General features: G+C 33.5%; 1 long non-coding RNA gene across 1 annotated transcript in view; it reads right to left on the bottom strand.

Moving 5' to 3' along the window:
* Window positions 1–10,745, bottom strand: part of LOC133542926 (uncharacterized) — a 32,716-nt gene extending 21,971 nt beyond the window's left edge. The window contains exons 1-2 of the long non-coding RNA XR_009804248.1: window positions 10,642–10,745; window positions 10,513–10,581 (exon numbers count right to left, since the gene is read on the bottom strand). This is a non-coding gene — a long non-coding RNA (uncharacterized LOC133542926). The remainder of the gene's footprint in view (window positions 1–10,512; window positions 10,582–10,641) is intronic.
* Window positions 10,746–15,000: the final 4,255 nt, after the last annotated feature.

The raw sequence follows: 15,000 nt of genomic DNA, 5'->3' as shown, positions 1-15,000 counted from the left end.
TCCAGCATAAGCGCCGCTCCTGTTAAGAGTTCTGCACGGCCACATAAATCGGCGCCGGCGTGTCTTTAACGGTCCAATTTGCATGTCGCTTCACACGGGGCCCGAACAGCAGCACAGAGCCAAAAATGTCCTCTGCAGAAAAATCACGTTGTGACAGAGTGAAGGATGGAACTTTTTTTTTTTTTTTTTTGGGGTGTAGAAATGAGCAAAAAAAAAAAAAAAAGGAAACACAAAGAGGGAGAAAATGGAGAGAAGACGTCCGCTGGGAGAAGGCAAGACAAAGAGGAGTCTGGGTAGTTTTATCTGCTGGGCAGGGAGGATCTGTCTCTGTTAGCCAGAACATGCTCTTGTTATTAAAGCCATTTATCACACGCTGAATATTCCCTCTTTAATGGCCTCCCTCGTTAATTACCCAACTTTGTCAAGATAGCCAGTCAGGGGCTCTCTGTTCTCCCTCTCTCTCTCTCTCTCTCTACACACACACACACGCACACACGCACACACACTTCATCAGGTGACGATACACCTTTCAAATGGATATGTCCTTTTTTTGGGGGGGGGGGTATTTCATCAATCATTCACAATCCTTATGTGAAACCAGAATGCAGCTTTCCTTTTTTTAAAATGCATTCTAACTCGTAAATAAAAGCTAGCAAGAGTCAGCAAACATCCAAGCCCAATAGAAGCCGCTCTATTCCGCTCCAAAAAAAAAAACATCCAAAAAACCTCTTTCAAAGTTTTATATACACACTAAGTATACATGTAGTATCTAGTAACATTCATAGTAACATGTCATATTTATATATCTTATATACATGCTGTAAGTATATATGTAGTATCTAGTAATATTCATAACATGTCATGTTTATATATCTTATATACATGCTGTAAGTATATATATATATGTAGTATCTAGTAACATTCATAATAACATGTCATACTTACATATTTTATATACATGCTGTAAGTATATATATATATATGTAGTATCTAGTAACATTCATAATAACATGTCATATTTCCATATTTTATATACATGCAGGAGTTTAAATGTATTATCTAGGAATATTCATAATAACATGTCATACTTACATATTTTATATACATGCTGTAAGTATATATATGTAGTATCTAGTAACATTCATAATAACATGTCATATTTACATATTTCATATACATGCTGTAAGTATATATGTAGTATCTAGTAACATTCATAATAACATGTCATATTTCCATATTTTATATACATGCTGGAGTTTAAATGTAGTATCTAGTAACATTCATAATAACATGTCATATTTCCATATTTTATATACATGCTGCAGTTTAAATGTAGTATCTAGTAACATTCATAATAACATGTCATATTTACATATTTTATATACATGCTGTAAGTATATATGTAGTATCTAGTAACATTCATAATAACATGTCATATTTACATATTTTATATACATGCTGTAAGTATATATATGTAGTATCTAGTAACATTCATAATAACATGTCATATTTACATATCTTATATACATGCTGTAAGTATATATGTAGTATCTAGTAACATTCATAATAACATGTCATATTTACATATCTTATATACATGCTGTAAGTATATATGTAGTATCTAGTAACATTCATAATAACATGTCATATTTACATATATTATATACATGCTGTAAGTATATATGTAGTATCTAGTAACATTCATAATAACATGTCATATTTACATATCTTATATACATGCTGTAAGTATATATGTAGTATCTAGTAACATTCATAATAACATGTCATATTTACATATCTTATATACATGCTGTAAGTATATATGTAGTATCTAGTAACTGTTGAATCGCTTACGGCGCTGAAATCCGAGTCTAAATCCGAGCTAATATCGCTATACCTTTCTCTGCTACCCGCCATGTTTGTTTCTGGTTTCTTCACGCAATGACGTCCCAGGACAATAGACGGGTGGATATAACGACGGTTAAAATCCGGCACTTTAAAGCCGTTTTTCGGGATGGGTAAAATTTTGAGAAAAACTTCTAAAAATAAAATAGGCCACTGGGAAGTGATTTTTATTGCTTTTAACCCTTCAGAAATTGTGATAATGTTCCCCTTTAAAAAAAACAATATACGATTTATCTTAAAAACTGTTACGACTGAGACCCTTTTGGGTCCCCGGGAACTTTAACGTATGAAAAACTTCATATTGACCGACACTGTAGACCTGAAGGTGATCTGAAGATTTAATCGTTGAATAAAACAAGCGGTAGAAAATGGATGGACGGATGACTGAGACCCTTCAAACTTGAGAGGAGCCCTAAAGGTTCCAAAAATGTATAAATTGTCTTGGTTCTGAATATGAAAATGATTACTAATAAGATGATAAATAAATATAAAGATGATATCAATTGGAATGGAAGTCAAAGTACAGTTTCTTCCTCAAAAAAATACTCAAAAAATACTAAAAAGTTGATCCAGGCTGGAAAGTAAAAGTACTTACCTACTTAATCCAATAAGTTAATGAAGTCATTGTTAGGAGTAAATGGAAGTAAAATTGTTATGAATGACAAATATCATGCTTAGTGACTACAATCCCACAGGAGTAGAGTCTAGACCAGGGGTCACCAACCTGGTGCCCGTAAGGACCAGATGAGTCGCCCGCTGGCCTGTTCTAAAAATAGCTCAAATAGCAGCACTTACCAGTGAGCTGCCTCTATTTTTTAAATTGTATTTATTTACTAGCAAGCTGGTCTCGCTTTGCTCGACATTTTTAATTCTAAGAAAGACAAAACTCAAATAGAATTTTAAAATCCAAGAAAATATTTTAAAGACCTGGTCTTCACTTGTTTAAATAAATTCATTTATTATTTTACTTTGCCTCTTATAACTTTCAGAAAATTTTAGAGAAAAAAATACAACCTTAAAAATGATTTTAGGATTTTTAAACACATATACCTTTTTACCTTTTAAATTCCTTCCTCTTCTTTCCTGACAATTTAAATCAATATTCAACTATTTTTAATTTTTATTTTAAAGAATAATAAATACATTTTAATTTAATTTTTCATTTTAGCTTCTGTTTTTTCGACAAAGAATATTTGTGAAATATTTCTTCAAACTTATTATAATTAAAATAAAATAAAAATATTCTGGCAAACCTAGAAAATCTGTAGAATCAAAATTTTAATCTTATTTCAAAGTCTTTTTAATTTATTTTAAAATGTTTGTTCTGGAAAATATAAAAAAAAATGATGATTTGTCTTTGTTAGAAATATAACTTGGTCCAATTTTTTATATATTCTAACAAAGTGCAGATTGGATTTTAACCTATTTAAAACATGTCATCAAAATTCTCAAATTAATTTTAATCAGGAAAAATGACTAATGATGTTCCATAAATTATTTTTTAAATTTTTTCCAAAAGATTCGAATTAGCTAGTTTTTCTTTTAATTTTTATCGGTTGAATTTTGAATTTTAAAGAGTCGAAATTGAAGATAAACTATGTTTCAAAATAAAATTTTCATTTTTTTCCTGTTTTCTCCTCTTTTAAACCGTTCAATTAAGTGTTTTTTTTCATCATTTATTCTCTACAAAAAAACCTTCCGTATAAGGAAAAAAAAATGTACAACGGAATGAAAGACAGAAATACCCATTTTTTTAATATACATATAGATTTATTTATTAAAGAGTCGAAATTGAAGATAAACTATGTTTCAAATTAAATTTTTCTTTTTTTTTCCTGTTTTCTCCTCAATTAAGTGTTTTTTTCATCATTTATTCTGTACAAAAAACCTTCCGTAAAAGGAAAACAAATGTATGACAGAATGAAAGACAGAAATACCCTTTTTTTTCCATATACATATAGATTTATTTATTAAAGAGTCGAAATTGAATATAAACTATGTTTCAAAATGTAATTTTCATTTTTTTCCTGTTTTCTCCTCTTTTAAACCGTTCAATTAAGTGTTTTTCTCATCATTTATTCTCTACAAAAAAAACTTTCCGTTAAAGAAAAAAAAATGTACGACGGAATGAAAGACAGAAATACCCATTTTTTTATATATACATATAGATTTATTTATTAAAGAGTCGAAATTGAAGATAGACTATGTTTCAAATTAAATTTTTTTTCCTGTTTTCTCCTCTTTTAAACCGTTCAATTAAGTGTTTTTTTCATCATTTATTCTCTACAAAAAAACCTTCCGTAAAAGGAAAAAAAAATGTACGACGGAATGAAAGACAGAAATACCCATTTTTTTATATATACATATAGATTTATTTATTAAATAGTCGAAATTGAAGATAAACTATGTTTCAAATTAAAATTTTAATTTTTTTTCCTGTTTTCTCCGTTAAACTGTTCAATTAAGTGTTTTTTTCATCATTTATTCTCTACAAAAAAACCTTCCATAAAAGGAAAAAAATTTTTACGACGGAATGAAAGACAGAAATACCCATTTTTTTTATATAAATATAGATTTATTTATTAAATAGTCGAAATTGAAGATAAACTATGTTTCAAAATGTAATTTTCATTTTTTTCCTGTTTTCTCCTCTTTTAAACCGTTCAATTAAGTGTTTTTCTCATCATTTATTCTCTACAAAAAAAACCTTCCGTTAAAGGAAAAAAAATGTACGACGGAATGAAAGACAGAAATACCCATTTTTTTTATATATATATATAGATTTATTTATTAAAGAGTCGAAATTGAAGATAGACTATGTTTCAAATTAAAAATGTTTTCCTGTTTTCTCCTCTTAAACCGTTCAATTAAGTGTTTTTTTCATCATTTATTCTCTACAAAAAAACCTTCCGTAAAAGGAAAAAAATGTACGACAGAATGAAAGACAGAAATACCCATTTATTAAAAATACATATAGATTTATTTATTAAAGAGTCAAAATTGAAGATAAACTATGTTTCAAATTAAATTTTTCATTTTTTTTTCCTGTTTTCTCCTCTTTTAAACCGTTCAATTAAGTGTTTTTTTCATCATTTATTCTCTAGAAAAAAACCTTCCATAAAAGGAAAAAAAAAAATGTACGACGGAATGAAAGACAGAAATACCCATTTTTTAAACATATTTATACAGACTTATTTATTAAAGGTAAATTGAGCAAATTGGCTATTTCTGGCAATTTATTGAAGTGTGTATCAAACTGGCAGCCCTTGGCATGAATCAGTACCCAAGAAGTAGCTCTTGCTTTCAAAAAGGTTGGTGACCCCTGAAGTAAACAAACCACGGTGCGTTCAAAGACTGCCAAAATTAGTAGGACAAAACAGTGCTCGCCAAATACTGGAATCAGTGAAGCATGTTTAATGTAAACAGTGTGCTTTATAACAATTAGGGAGGTTTGTGTCATGTTTGTCCTCCTGCAGAAATTTTTCATTTTAGTTTCTGTTTTTTCGACGAAAAATATTTGGGAAATATTTCTTCAAACTTATTATGATTGAAATTCAAAAAAATTATTCTGGCAAATCTAGAAAATCTGTAGAATCAAATTAAAATCTTATTTGGAAGTATTTTGAATTTCTTTTAAAATTTTTCTTCTGGAAAATCTAGAAGAAACAATGGTTTGTCTTTGTTAGAAATATAACTTGGTCAAATTTGTTATATATTCTAACAAAGTGCAGATTGGATTTTAACCTATTTAAAACATGTCATCAAAATTCTAAAATTAATCTTAATCAGGAAAAATTACTAATGATGTTCCATAAATAATTTTTTTTATTTTTTTTCAAAAAGATTCGAATTAGCTAGTTTCCTCTTCATTTTTATCGGTTGGATTTTGAATTTTAAAGAGTCGAAATTGAAGATAAACTATGTTTCAAATTACATTTTTCATTTTTTTCCCTGTTTTCTCCTCTTTTAAACCGTTCAATTAAGTGTTTTTTTCATCATTTATTCTCTACAAAAAAACCTTCCGTAAAAGGAAAAAAAAATGTATGACGGAACGAAAGACAGAAATACCCTTTTTTTCATATACATATAGATTTATTTATTAAAGAGTCGAGATTGAAGATAAACTATGTTTCAAATTAAATTTTTCTTTTTTTTTTCCTGTTTTCTCCTCTTTTAAACCGTTCAATTGAGTGTTTTTTTCATCATTTATTCTCTACAAAAAACCTTCCATAAAAGGAAAAAAAATGTACAACGGAATGAAAGACAGAAATACAAATTTTTTTTAATATACATATAGATTTATTTATTAAAGAGTCAAAATTGAAGATAAACTATGTTTCAAAATAAAATTTTCTTTTTTTTCCTGTTTTCTCCTCTTTTAAACCGTTCAATTAAGTGTTTTTTTCATCATTTATTCCCTACAAATAACCTTCCGTAAAAGAAAAAAAAAATGTACTACAGAATGAAAGACAGAAATACCCTTTTTTTTTCATATACATATAGATTTATTTATTAAAGAGTCGAAATTGAAGATAGACTATGTTTCAAATTAAATTTTTTTTTCCTGTTTTCTCCTCTTTTAAATCGTTGAATTAAGTGTTTTTTTCATCATTTATTCTTTACAAAAAACCTTCCGTAAAAGGAAAAAAATGTACGACAGAATGAAAGACAGAAATACCCATTTATTAAAAATACATATAGATTTATTTATTAAAGAGTCAAAATTGAAGATAAACTATGTTTCAAATTAAATTTTTCATTTTTTTTTCCTGTTTTCTCCTCTTTTAAACCGTTCAATTAAGTGTTTTTTTCATCATTTATTCTCTAGAAAAAAACCTTCCATAAAAGGAAAAAAAAAAAAGTACGACGGAATGAAAGACAGAAATACCCATTTTTTAAACATATTTATACAGACTTATTTATTAAAGGTAAATTGAGCAAATTGGCTATTTCTGGCAATTTATTGAAGTGTGTATCAAACTGGTAGCCCTTCGCATTAATCAGTACCCAAGAAGTAGCTCTTGCTTTCAAAAAGGTTGGTGACCCCTGATGTAAACACACCACGGTGCGTTCAAAGACTGCCAAAATTAGTAGGACAAAACAGCGCTCGCCAAATACTGGAATCAGTGAAGCATGTTTAATGTAAACAGTGTGCTTTATAACAATTAGGGAGGTTTGTGTCATGTTTGTCCTCCCAAAGAAATTTTTCATTTTAGTTTCTGTTTTATCGACGAAAAACATTTGGGAAATATTCCTTCAAACTTATTATGATTAAAATTCCCAAAAATTATTCTGGCAAATCTCGAAAATCTGTAGAATCAAATTAAAATCTTATTTGAAAGTCTTTTGAATTTCTTTTAAAATTTTTGTTCTGGAAAATCTGGAAGAAACAATGATTTGTCTTTGTTAGAAATGTAGCTTGGTCCAATTTGTTATATATTCTAACAAAGTGCAGATTGGATTTTAACGTATTTAAAACATGTCATCAAAATTCTAAAATTAATCTTAATCAGGAAAAATGACTAATGATGTTCCATAAATTATTTTTTAAATTTTTTCAAAAAGATTCGAATTAGCTAGTTTTTCTCTTCATTTTTATCGGTTGAATTTTGAATTTTAAAGAGTCGAAATTGAAGATAAACTATGTTTCAAATTAAATTTTTAATTTTTTTTCCTGTTTTCTCCTCTTTTAAACCGTTCAATTAAGTGTTTTTTCATCATTTATTCTCTACAAAAAAACCTTCCGTAAAAGGAAAAAAATGTACGACAGAATGACAGACAGAAATACCCTTTTTTTATATATATAGATTTATTTATTAAAGGTGTAGAGGCAGGGATTTGCCTCTTGCTTGTCACCTGGGATAGTGGGTGTGGCTACATGTGTGTGGGCGGAGTTTGTGTGTGTGTGTGGGAGGAGTGTTAGTGGGGCTGAATGATTGCTGAATGAATGTCACCTGCACTTGTCTGGAGGAATTGTTTGGCTTGTTTGGAGAGAGTGTGAACCTAGGTGCTGCTACTTCTGTTGACCGCAAAAGGACTGCAAAGGAACCACAAACCATCTGAATGTAATGTATTGTATTTTTATTAGGGCTGGGCAACGATTAAAACATCTAATCGAAGTTAATCGCACTATTTCTCCGATTAATCGCGATTAACTGCATTGTATACGCAAAGCCCAATAATGAATTCAAAAGTAGTGTGTAGTGCACCTTTATTGGAATATTCTCCCACATGAACAAAAGCGCCAAAACATTTGTTGTGCAAACACAATTTAAATCAGTCCTTGTTAAACAGTAGCAGTTAAATAGCATATTTTATGAAAATCAACTCAAAAAATGTAAATACAAACATTTAAGCTTATTGCCACTGCCAGGGTATTTAAGTTATCCTGTTTGTTATGGAAAATAAATATCATCTACATACAAATCTCTGAGCCACAATCCTAACATCTGAACAGGCAATTTCTGAGGTAACAGCAGAAACATTTTTTTTTATCAGGGATCTTATGTTTAAAAAACCTATATTATAGGTAGTGGGCTGTTTTAGGGAATTTTGGATCAAATTATCCGTAGTAGCAATATTAATAATGTTGTGTTTATTCTGCGTAGTGCACTTAAAATAATTATGACCATATCTAGGAATTGATATGATGGGAATTTTCCGATTGTTTGCTTGGTGCTTTGATAAACTGAAGGCATCATATACATGGTACTATATTGTGATGTTATGAGCCAGGGAAAAAAAGAACTACCCTACCCAGCATGCAACAGGAGTGAGGAGCATGCGCGGTAGCCCGGTATAGGTTGTGTGTTGCCATGACGACATCTTGTATGTTGTGATATGCACGCTCTGAAAGCAAACGTTAAGAACTCAGCCAACACTCCTGGTCTGCATTATTCATAAATAGACAGACAACACATATACTCCGCTGCTTCACAGGCCGCTGGATGTAGCCGGCAAAGTATTCCCATGCTAGCTAGCCGGTCTAGCAAGCACGCGTCATTCAGTCCAAAACGGCCCGATCTATCCACATTCAGAATTGTCTGGCGGTCGTAAGTGATCCCGGAGTGACCACGCTGTAAGCCAGCCAGGAAATTTGCAGAATTGTCCGGTATTTTTTGCCAAATGTTCCATCTTTACCAAGAACCCCTCCACGCCGAAGTACATCCGGGAGATGCCATCTTGTTCAGAAAAGGCGTTAACAAAATAAAAGCATGTAAACAACATACGCAAATGTGCGATAAAATAATTGTCGGCGTTAATAGATTGATGAGTTAACGCGAAATTAACGCATTAATTTGCCCACCCCTAATTTTTACTGAAAGGGACAATAAATCACCCTCAAAACAACAAGAATTATTTCACGTTGCATCCTTGGACCCTAGCGTGTCAGACAGAGCCCTGCTTTCCACTCTCAGTGACTAATTGGTTTTTGATAGTCACACAACAAAAGGTAAATTGAGCAAATTGGCTATTTCTGGCAATTTATTGAAGTGTGTATCAAACTGGTAGCCCTTGGCATTAATCAATCAATCAATCAATGTTTATTTATATAGCCCCAAATCACAAATGTCTCAAAGGACTGCACAAATCATTACGACTACAACATCCTCGGAAGAACCCACAAAAGGGCAAGGAAAACTCACACCCAGTGGGCAGGGAGAATTCACATCCAGTGGGACGCCAGTGACAATGCTGACTATGTATGAGAAACCTTGGAGAGGACCTCAGATGTGGGCAACCCCCCCCCTCTAGGGGACCGAAAGCAATGGATGTCGAGCGGGTCTAACATGATACTGTGAAAGTTCAATCCATAGTGGCTCCAACACAGCCGCAAGAGTCCCGTCCACAGGAAACCATCTCAAGCGGAGGCGGATCAGCAGCGTAGAGATCTCCCCAACCGATACAGGCGAGCGGTCCATCCTGGGTCCCGACGAGCGGTCCATCCTGGGTCTCGACTCTGGACAGCCAGTACTTCATCCATGGTCATCGGACCGGACCCCCTCCACAAGGGAGGGGGGGACATAGGAGAAAGAAAAGAAGCGGCAGATCAACTGGTCTAAAAAGGAGGTCTATTTAAAGGCTAGAGTATACAGATGAGTTTTAAGGTGAGACTTAAATCAGTACCCAAGAAGTAGCTCTTGTTTTCAAAAAGGTTGCTGACCCGTGGTCTAGTCCGTGGGTCAGTCGGCCTGCCCCCGGTGGCCAGTCACTCACATTGCGGGTTGTGTGAGGAGCCAGGGTCTACAGGGGCCACAGGGGTCCACAGGGGCCACAGGGGTCCAGAGGGGCCACTATTGATCCCTTCGGCCTGATTAGCTCGCCCCCGTCAAAGCAAACTAATCAGAGTCATCGATCACGCCGCACTTTTTAACGCTTCCCACGGCAATAACGGGAATTTTCTCAAGTCAAATAATTGGTGATCTGTTTGGCCGCACGTTTGGGACTCCAAGATTTCCTGAGAGGCGGCCAGGAAGTCACTTCTTTGATTTTTTTTTTTTTTTAAAGCATTTAGCATCACCGCGGTGATAAAATGCTATTTCATTACCTGAAGAACGGCGGTAAACTTGATTTGTGGCACTCATAGCAACAAGAGGTGTTACTCACTCCTGTTATGAGAGCACTTTCACTTTCACTTTCACTTTCGCTTTCATCCAGAAGAGGAGGCTGTGTTCCCTGCAAACAAGAGCAGGTGTCACGGCAGCAGGGAGCAACACAGACGCACGGCTGTCTTACTTCAATGCAGGGCTGTCCACAAGTGTGGCCCCGGGGCCACTTGCAGCACGCTGAACACTTTTCAAAGGCCCCTGGTAGATTCTGAAAATACTTAAAAAAAAAAAAAAAAAAAAAAAAGTGGGATGAAAGAGCAAACAAGTGAAATAAAGTTGCAATGTTGACTATAATAACAGGCTTTTTTTTTTAAACTGTCATTGCTAAAAATATAATAATGAATCAAAATCATTGTTGTTATGAATTATTGACATATTTAAGGTTCTAAATACCTCCCATTAAATAGTCCACTTTGAAATATTTTTGGGGGGAATTATTACATATTTTTTCTAACAAAAAGGTCAAAAACGACATTTAAAAAAAATAATAAAAATGTATAATCCACATTTTAACTTATTTAGAAAAATTTCATGAGTGGGATCCTTTGGATACCCAATATGTTGTATTACTCCAATGTTAGTTGTGTTACTCCAATGTTAGTTGTGTTACTCCAATGTTAGTTGTGTTACTCCAATGTTAGTTGTGTTACTCCAATGTTTGTTGTTACTCCAATGTTAGTTGTGTTAGTCCGATGTTAGTTGTGTTACTCCAATGTTAGTTGTGTTGCTCCAATGTTACTTCAATGTTAGTTGTGTTAGTCCAATGTTAGATGTGTTAGTCCAGTGTTAGTTGTGTTTGTCCAATGTTTTTTGTGTTACTCCAATGTTTGTGTTACTCCAATGTTAGTTGTTAGTCCAATGTTAGTTGTGTTGCTCCAATGTTTGTTGTGTTAGTCCAATGTTAGTTGTGTTAGTCCAGTGTTAGTTGTGTTAGTCCAATGTTAGTTGTGTTGCTCCAATGTTAGTTGTGTTAGTCCAATGTTAGTTGTGTTAGTCCAATGTTAGTTGTGCTGCTCTAATGTTAGTTGTGCTGCTCTGTTTGTTGTGTTAGTCCAATGTTAGTTGTGTTAGTCCAATGTTAGTTGTGTTGCTCCAATGTTAGTTGTGTTAGTCCAGTGTTAGTTGTGTTAGTCCAATGTTTGTTGTGTTACTCCAATGTTAGTTGTGTTAGTCCATTGTTAGTTGTGTTAGTCCAATGTTAGTTGTGTTGCTCCAATGTTAGTTGTGTTAGTCCAATGTTAGTTGTGTTAGTCCAATGTTAGTTGTGTTGCTCCAATGTTAGTTGTGTTAGTCCAGTGTTAGTTGTGTTACTCCAATGTTAGTTGTGTTGCTCCAATGTTACTTCAATGTTAGTTGTGTTAGTCCAATGTTAGATGTGTTAGTCCAGTGTTAGTTGTGTTAGTCCAATGTTTTTTATGTTACTCCAATGTTTGTTGTGTTACTCCAATGTTAGTTGTTAGTCCAATGTTAGTTGTGTTAGTCCAATGTTAGTTGTGTTAGTCCAGTGTTAGTTGTGTTAGTCCAATGTTAGTTGTGCTGCTCTAATGTTAGTTGTGCTGCTCTGTTTGTTGTGTTAGTCCAATGTTAGTTGTGTTAGTCCAATGTTAGTTGTGTTGCTCCAATGTTAGTTGTGTTACTTCAATGTTTGTTGTTACTCCAATGTTTGTTGTTACTCCAATGTTAGTTGTGTTGCTCCAATGTTAGTTGTGTTACTCCAATGTTTGTTGTTACTCCAATGTTAGTTGTGTTAGTCCAATGTTAGTTGTTAGTCCAATGTTAGTTGTGTTAGTCCAATGTTAGTTGTATTAGTCCAATGTTAGTTGTTAGTCCAATGTTAGTTGTGCTGCTCTAATGTTTGTTGTGTTACTCCAATGTTAGTTGTGTTAGTCCAATGTTAGTTGTGTTAGTCTAATGTTAGTTGTGTTGCTCCAATGTTAGTTGTGTTAGTCCAATGTTAGTTGTTACTCCAATGTTAGTTGTGTTGCTCCAATGTTAGTTGTGTTAGTCCAGTGTTAGTTGTGTTAGTCCAATGTTAGTTGTGTTGCTCCAATGTTGGTTGTGTTAGTCCAATGTTAGTTGTGCTGCTCTAATGTTAGTTGTGCTGCTCTGTTTGTTGTGTTAGTCCAATGTTAGTTGTGTTAGTCCAATGTTAGTTGTGTTGCTCCAATGTTAGTTGTGTTAGTCTAGTGTTAGTTGTGTTAGTCCAATGTTAGTTGTGTTGCTCCAATGTTAGTTGTGTTAGTCCAATGTTAGTTGTGTTAGTCCAATGTTAGTTGTGCTGCTCTAATGTTAGTTGTGCTGCTCTGTTTGTTGTGTTAGTCCAATGTTAGTTGTGTTAGTCCAATGTTAGTTGTGTTGCTCCAATGTTAGTTGTGTTAGTCCAGTGTTAGTTGTGCTAGTCCAATGTTTGTTGTGTTACTCCAATGTTAGTTGTGTTAGTCCATTGTTAGTTGTGTTAGTCCAATGTTAGTTGTGTTGCTCCAATGTTAGTTGTGTTAGTCCAATGTTAGTTGTGTTAGTCCAATGTTAGTTGTGTTGCTCCAATGTTAGTTGTGTTAGTCCAGTGTTAGTTGTGTTACTCCAATGTTAGTTGTGTTGCTCCAATGTTACTTCAATGCTAGTTGTGTTAGTCCAATGTTAGATGTGTTAGTCCAGTGTTAGTTGTGTTAGTCCAATGTTTTTTGTGTTACTCCAATGTTTGTTGTGTTACTCCAATGTTAGTTGTTAGTCCAATGTTAGTTGTGTTGCTCCAATGTTAGTTGTGTTAGTCCAATGTTAGTTGTGTTAGTCCAGTGTTAGTTGTGTTAGTCCAATGTTAGTTGTGTTGCTCCAATGTTAGTTGTGTTAGTCCAATGTTAGTTGTGTTAGTCCAATGTTAGTTGTGCTGCTCTAATGTTAGTTGTGCTGCTCTGTTTGTTGTGTTAGTCCAATGTTAGTTGTGTTAGTCCAATGTTAGTTGTGTTGCTCCAATGTTAGTTGTGTTACTTCAATGTTTGTTGTTACTCCAATGTTTGTTGTTACTCCAATGTTAGTTGTGTTGCTCCAATGTTAGTTGTGTTACTCCAATGTTTGTTGTTACTCCAATGTTAGTTGTGTTAGTCCAATGTTAGTTGTTAGTCCAATGTTAGTTGTGTTAGTCCAATGTTAGTTGTATTAGTCCAATGTTAGTTGTTAGTCCAATGTTAGTTGTGCTGCTCTGTTTGTTGTGTTACTCCAATGTTAGTTGTGTTAGTCCAATGTTAGTTGTGTTAGTCCAATGTTAGTTGTGTTGCTCCAATGTTAGTTGTGTTAGTCCAATGTTAGTTGTTACTCCAATGTTAGTTGTGTTGCTCCAATGTTAGTTGTGTTAGTCCAGTGTTAGTTGTGTTAGTCCAATGTTAGTTGTGTTGCTCCAATGTTAGTTGTGTTAGTCCAATGTTAGTTGTGCTGCTCTAATGTTAGTTGTGCTGCTCTGTTTGTTGTGTTAGTCCAATGTTAGTTGTGTTAGTCCAATGTTAGTTGTGTTGCTCCAATGTTAGTTGTGTTAGTCCAGTGTTAGTTGTGTTAGTCCAATGTTAGTTGTGTTACTCCAATGTTAGTTGTGTTAGTCCAATGTTAGTTGTGTTAGTCCAATGTTAGTTGTGCTGCTATAATGTTAGTTGTGCTGCTCTGTTTGTTGTGTTAGTCCAATGTTAGTTGTGTTAGTCCAATGTTAGTTGTGTTGCTCCAATGTTAGTTGTGTTACTCCAATGTTTGTTGTTACTCCAAGGTTTGTTGTTACTCCAATGTTAGTTGTGTTGCTCCAATGTTAGTTGTGTTGCTCCAATGTTAGTTGTGTTACTCCAATGTTTGTTGTTACTCCAATGTTAGTTGTGTTAGTCCAATGTTAGTTGTTAGTCCAATGTTAGTTGTGTTAGTCCAATGTTAGTTGTGTTACTCCAATGTTAGTTGTTAGTCCAATGTTAGTTGTGCTGCTCTGTTTGTTGTGTTACTCAAATGTTAGTTGTGTTAGTCCAATGTTAATTGTGCTGCTCTGTTTGTTGTGTTAGTCCAATGTTAGTTGTGTTGCTCCAATGTTAGTTGTGTTACTCCAATGTTTGTTGTTACTCCAATGTTAGTTGTGTTGCTCCAATGTTTGTTGTTACTCCAATGTTAGTTGTGTTAGTCCAATGTTAGTTGTGTTGCTCCAATGTTAGTTGTGTTAGTCCAATGTTAGTTGTGTTAGTCCAATGTTAGTGGTTAGTCCAATGTTAGTTGTTAGTCCAATGTTAGTTGTGCTGCTCTAATGTTTGTTGTGTTACTCAAATGTTAGTTGTGTTAGTCCAATGTTAGTTGTGCTGCTCTGTTTGTTGTGTTAGTCCAATGTTAGTTGTGTTAGTCCAATGTTAGTTGTGTTAGTCCAATGTTAGTTGTGTTAGTCCAATGTTAGTTGTGTTAGTCCAATGTTAGTTGTGTTAGTCCAATGTTAGTTGTGTTGCTCCAATGTTAGTTGTGTTAGTCCAATGTT

This window comes from Nerophis ophidion, linkage group LG25 (genome assembly GCF_033978795.1).
Source record: "Nerophis ophidion isolate RoL-2023_Sa linkage group LG25, RoL_Noph_v1.0, whole genome shotgun sequence".
Classification (NCBI taxonomy): domain Eukaryota; kingdom Metazoa; phylum Chordata; class Actinopteri; order Syngnathiformes; family Syngnathidae; genus Nerophis; species Nerophis ophidion.
The sequence above is the reverse complement of the archived record's forward strand: the minus strand, read 5'-3'. Positions and strand labels throughout refer to the sequence as shown.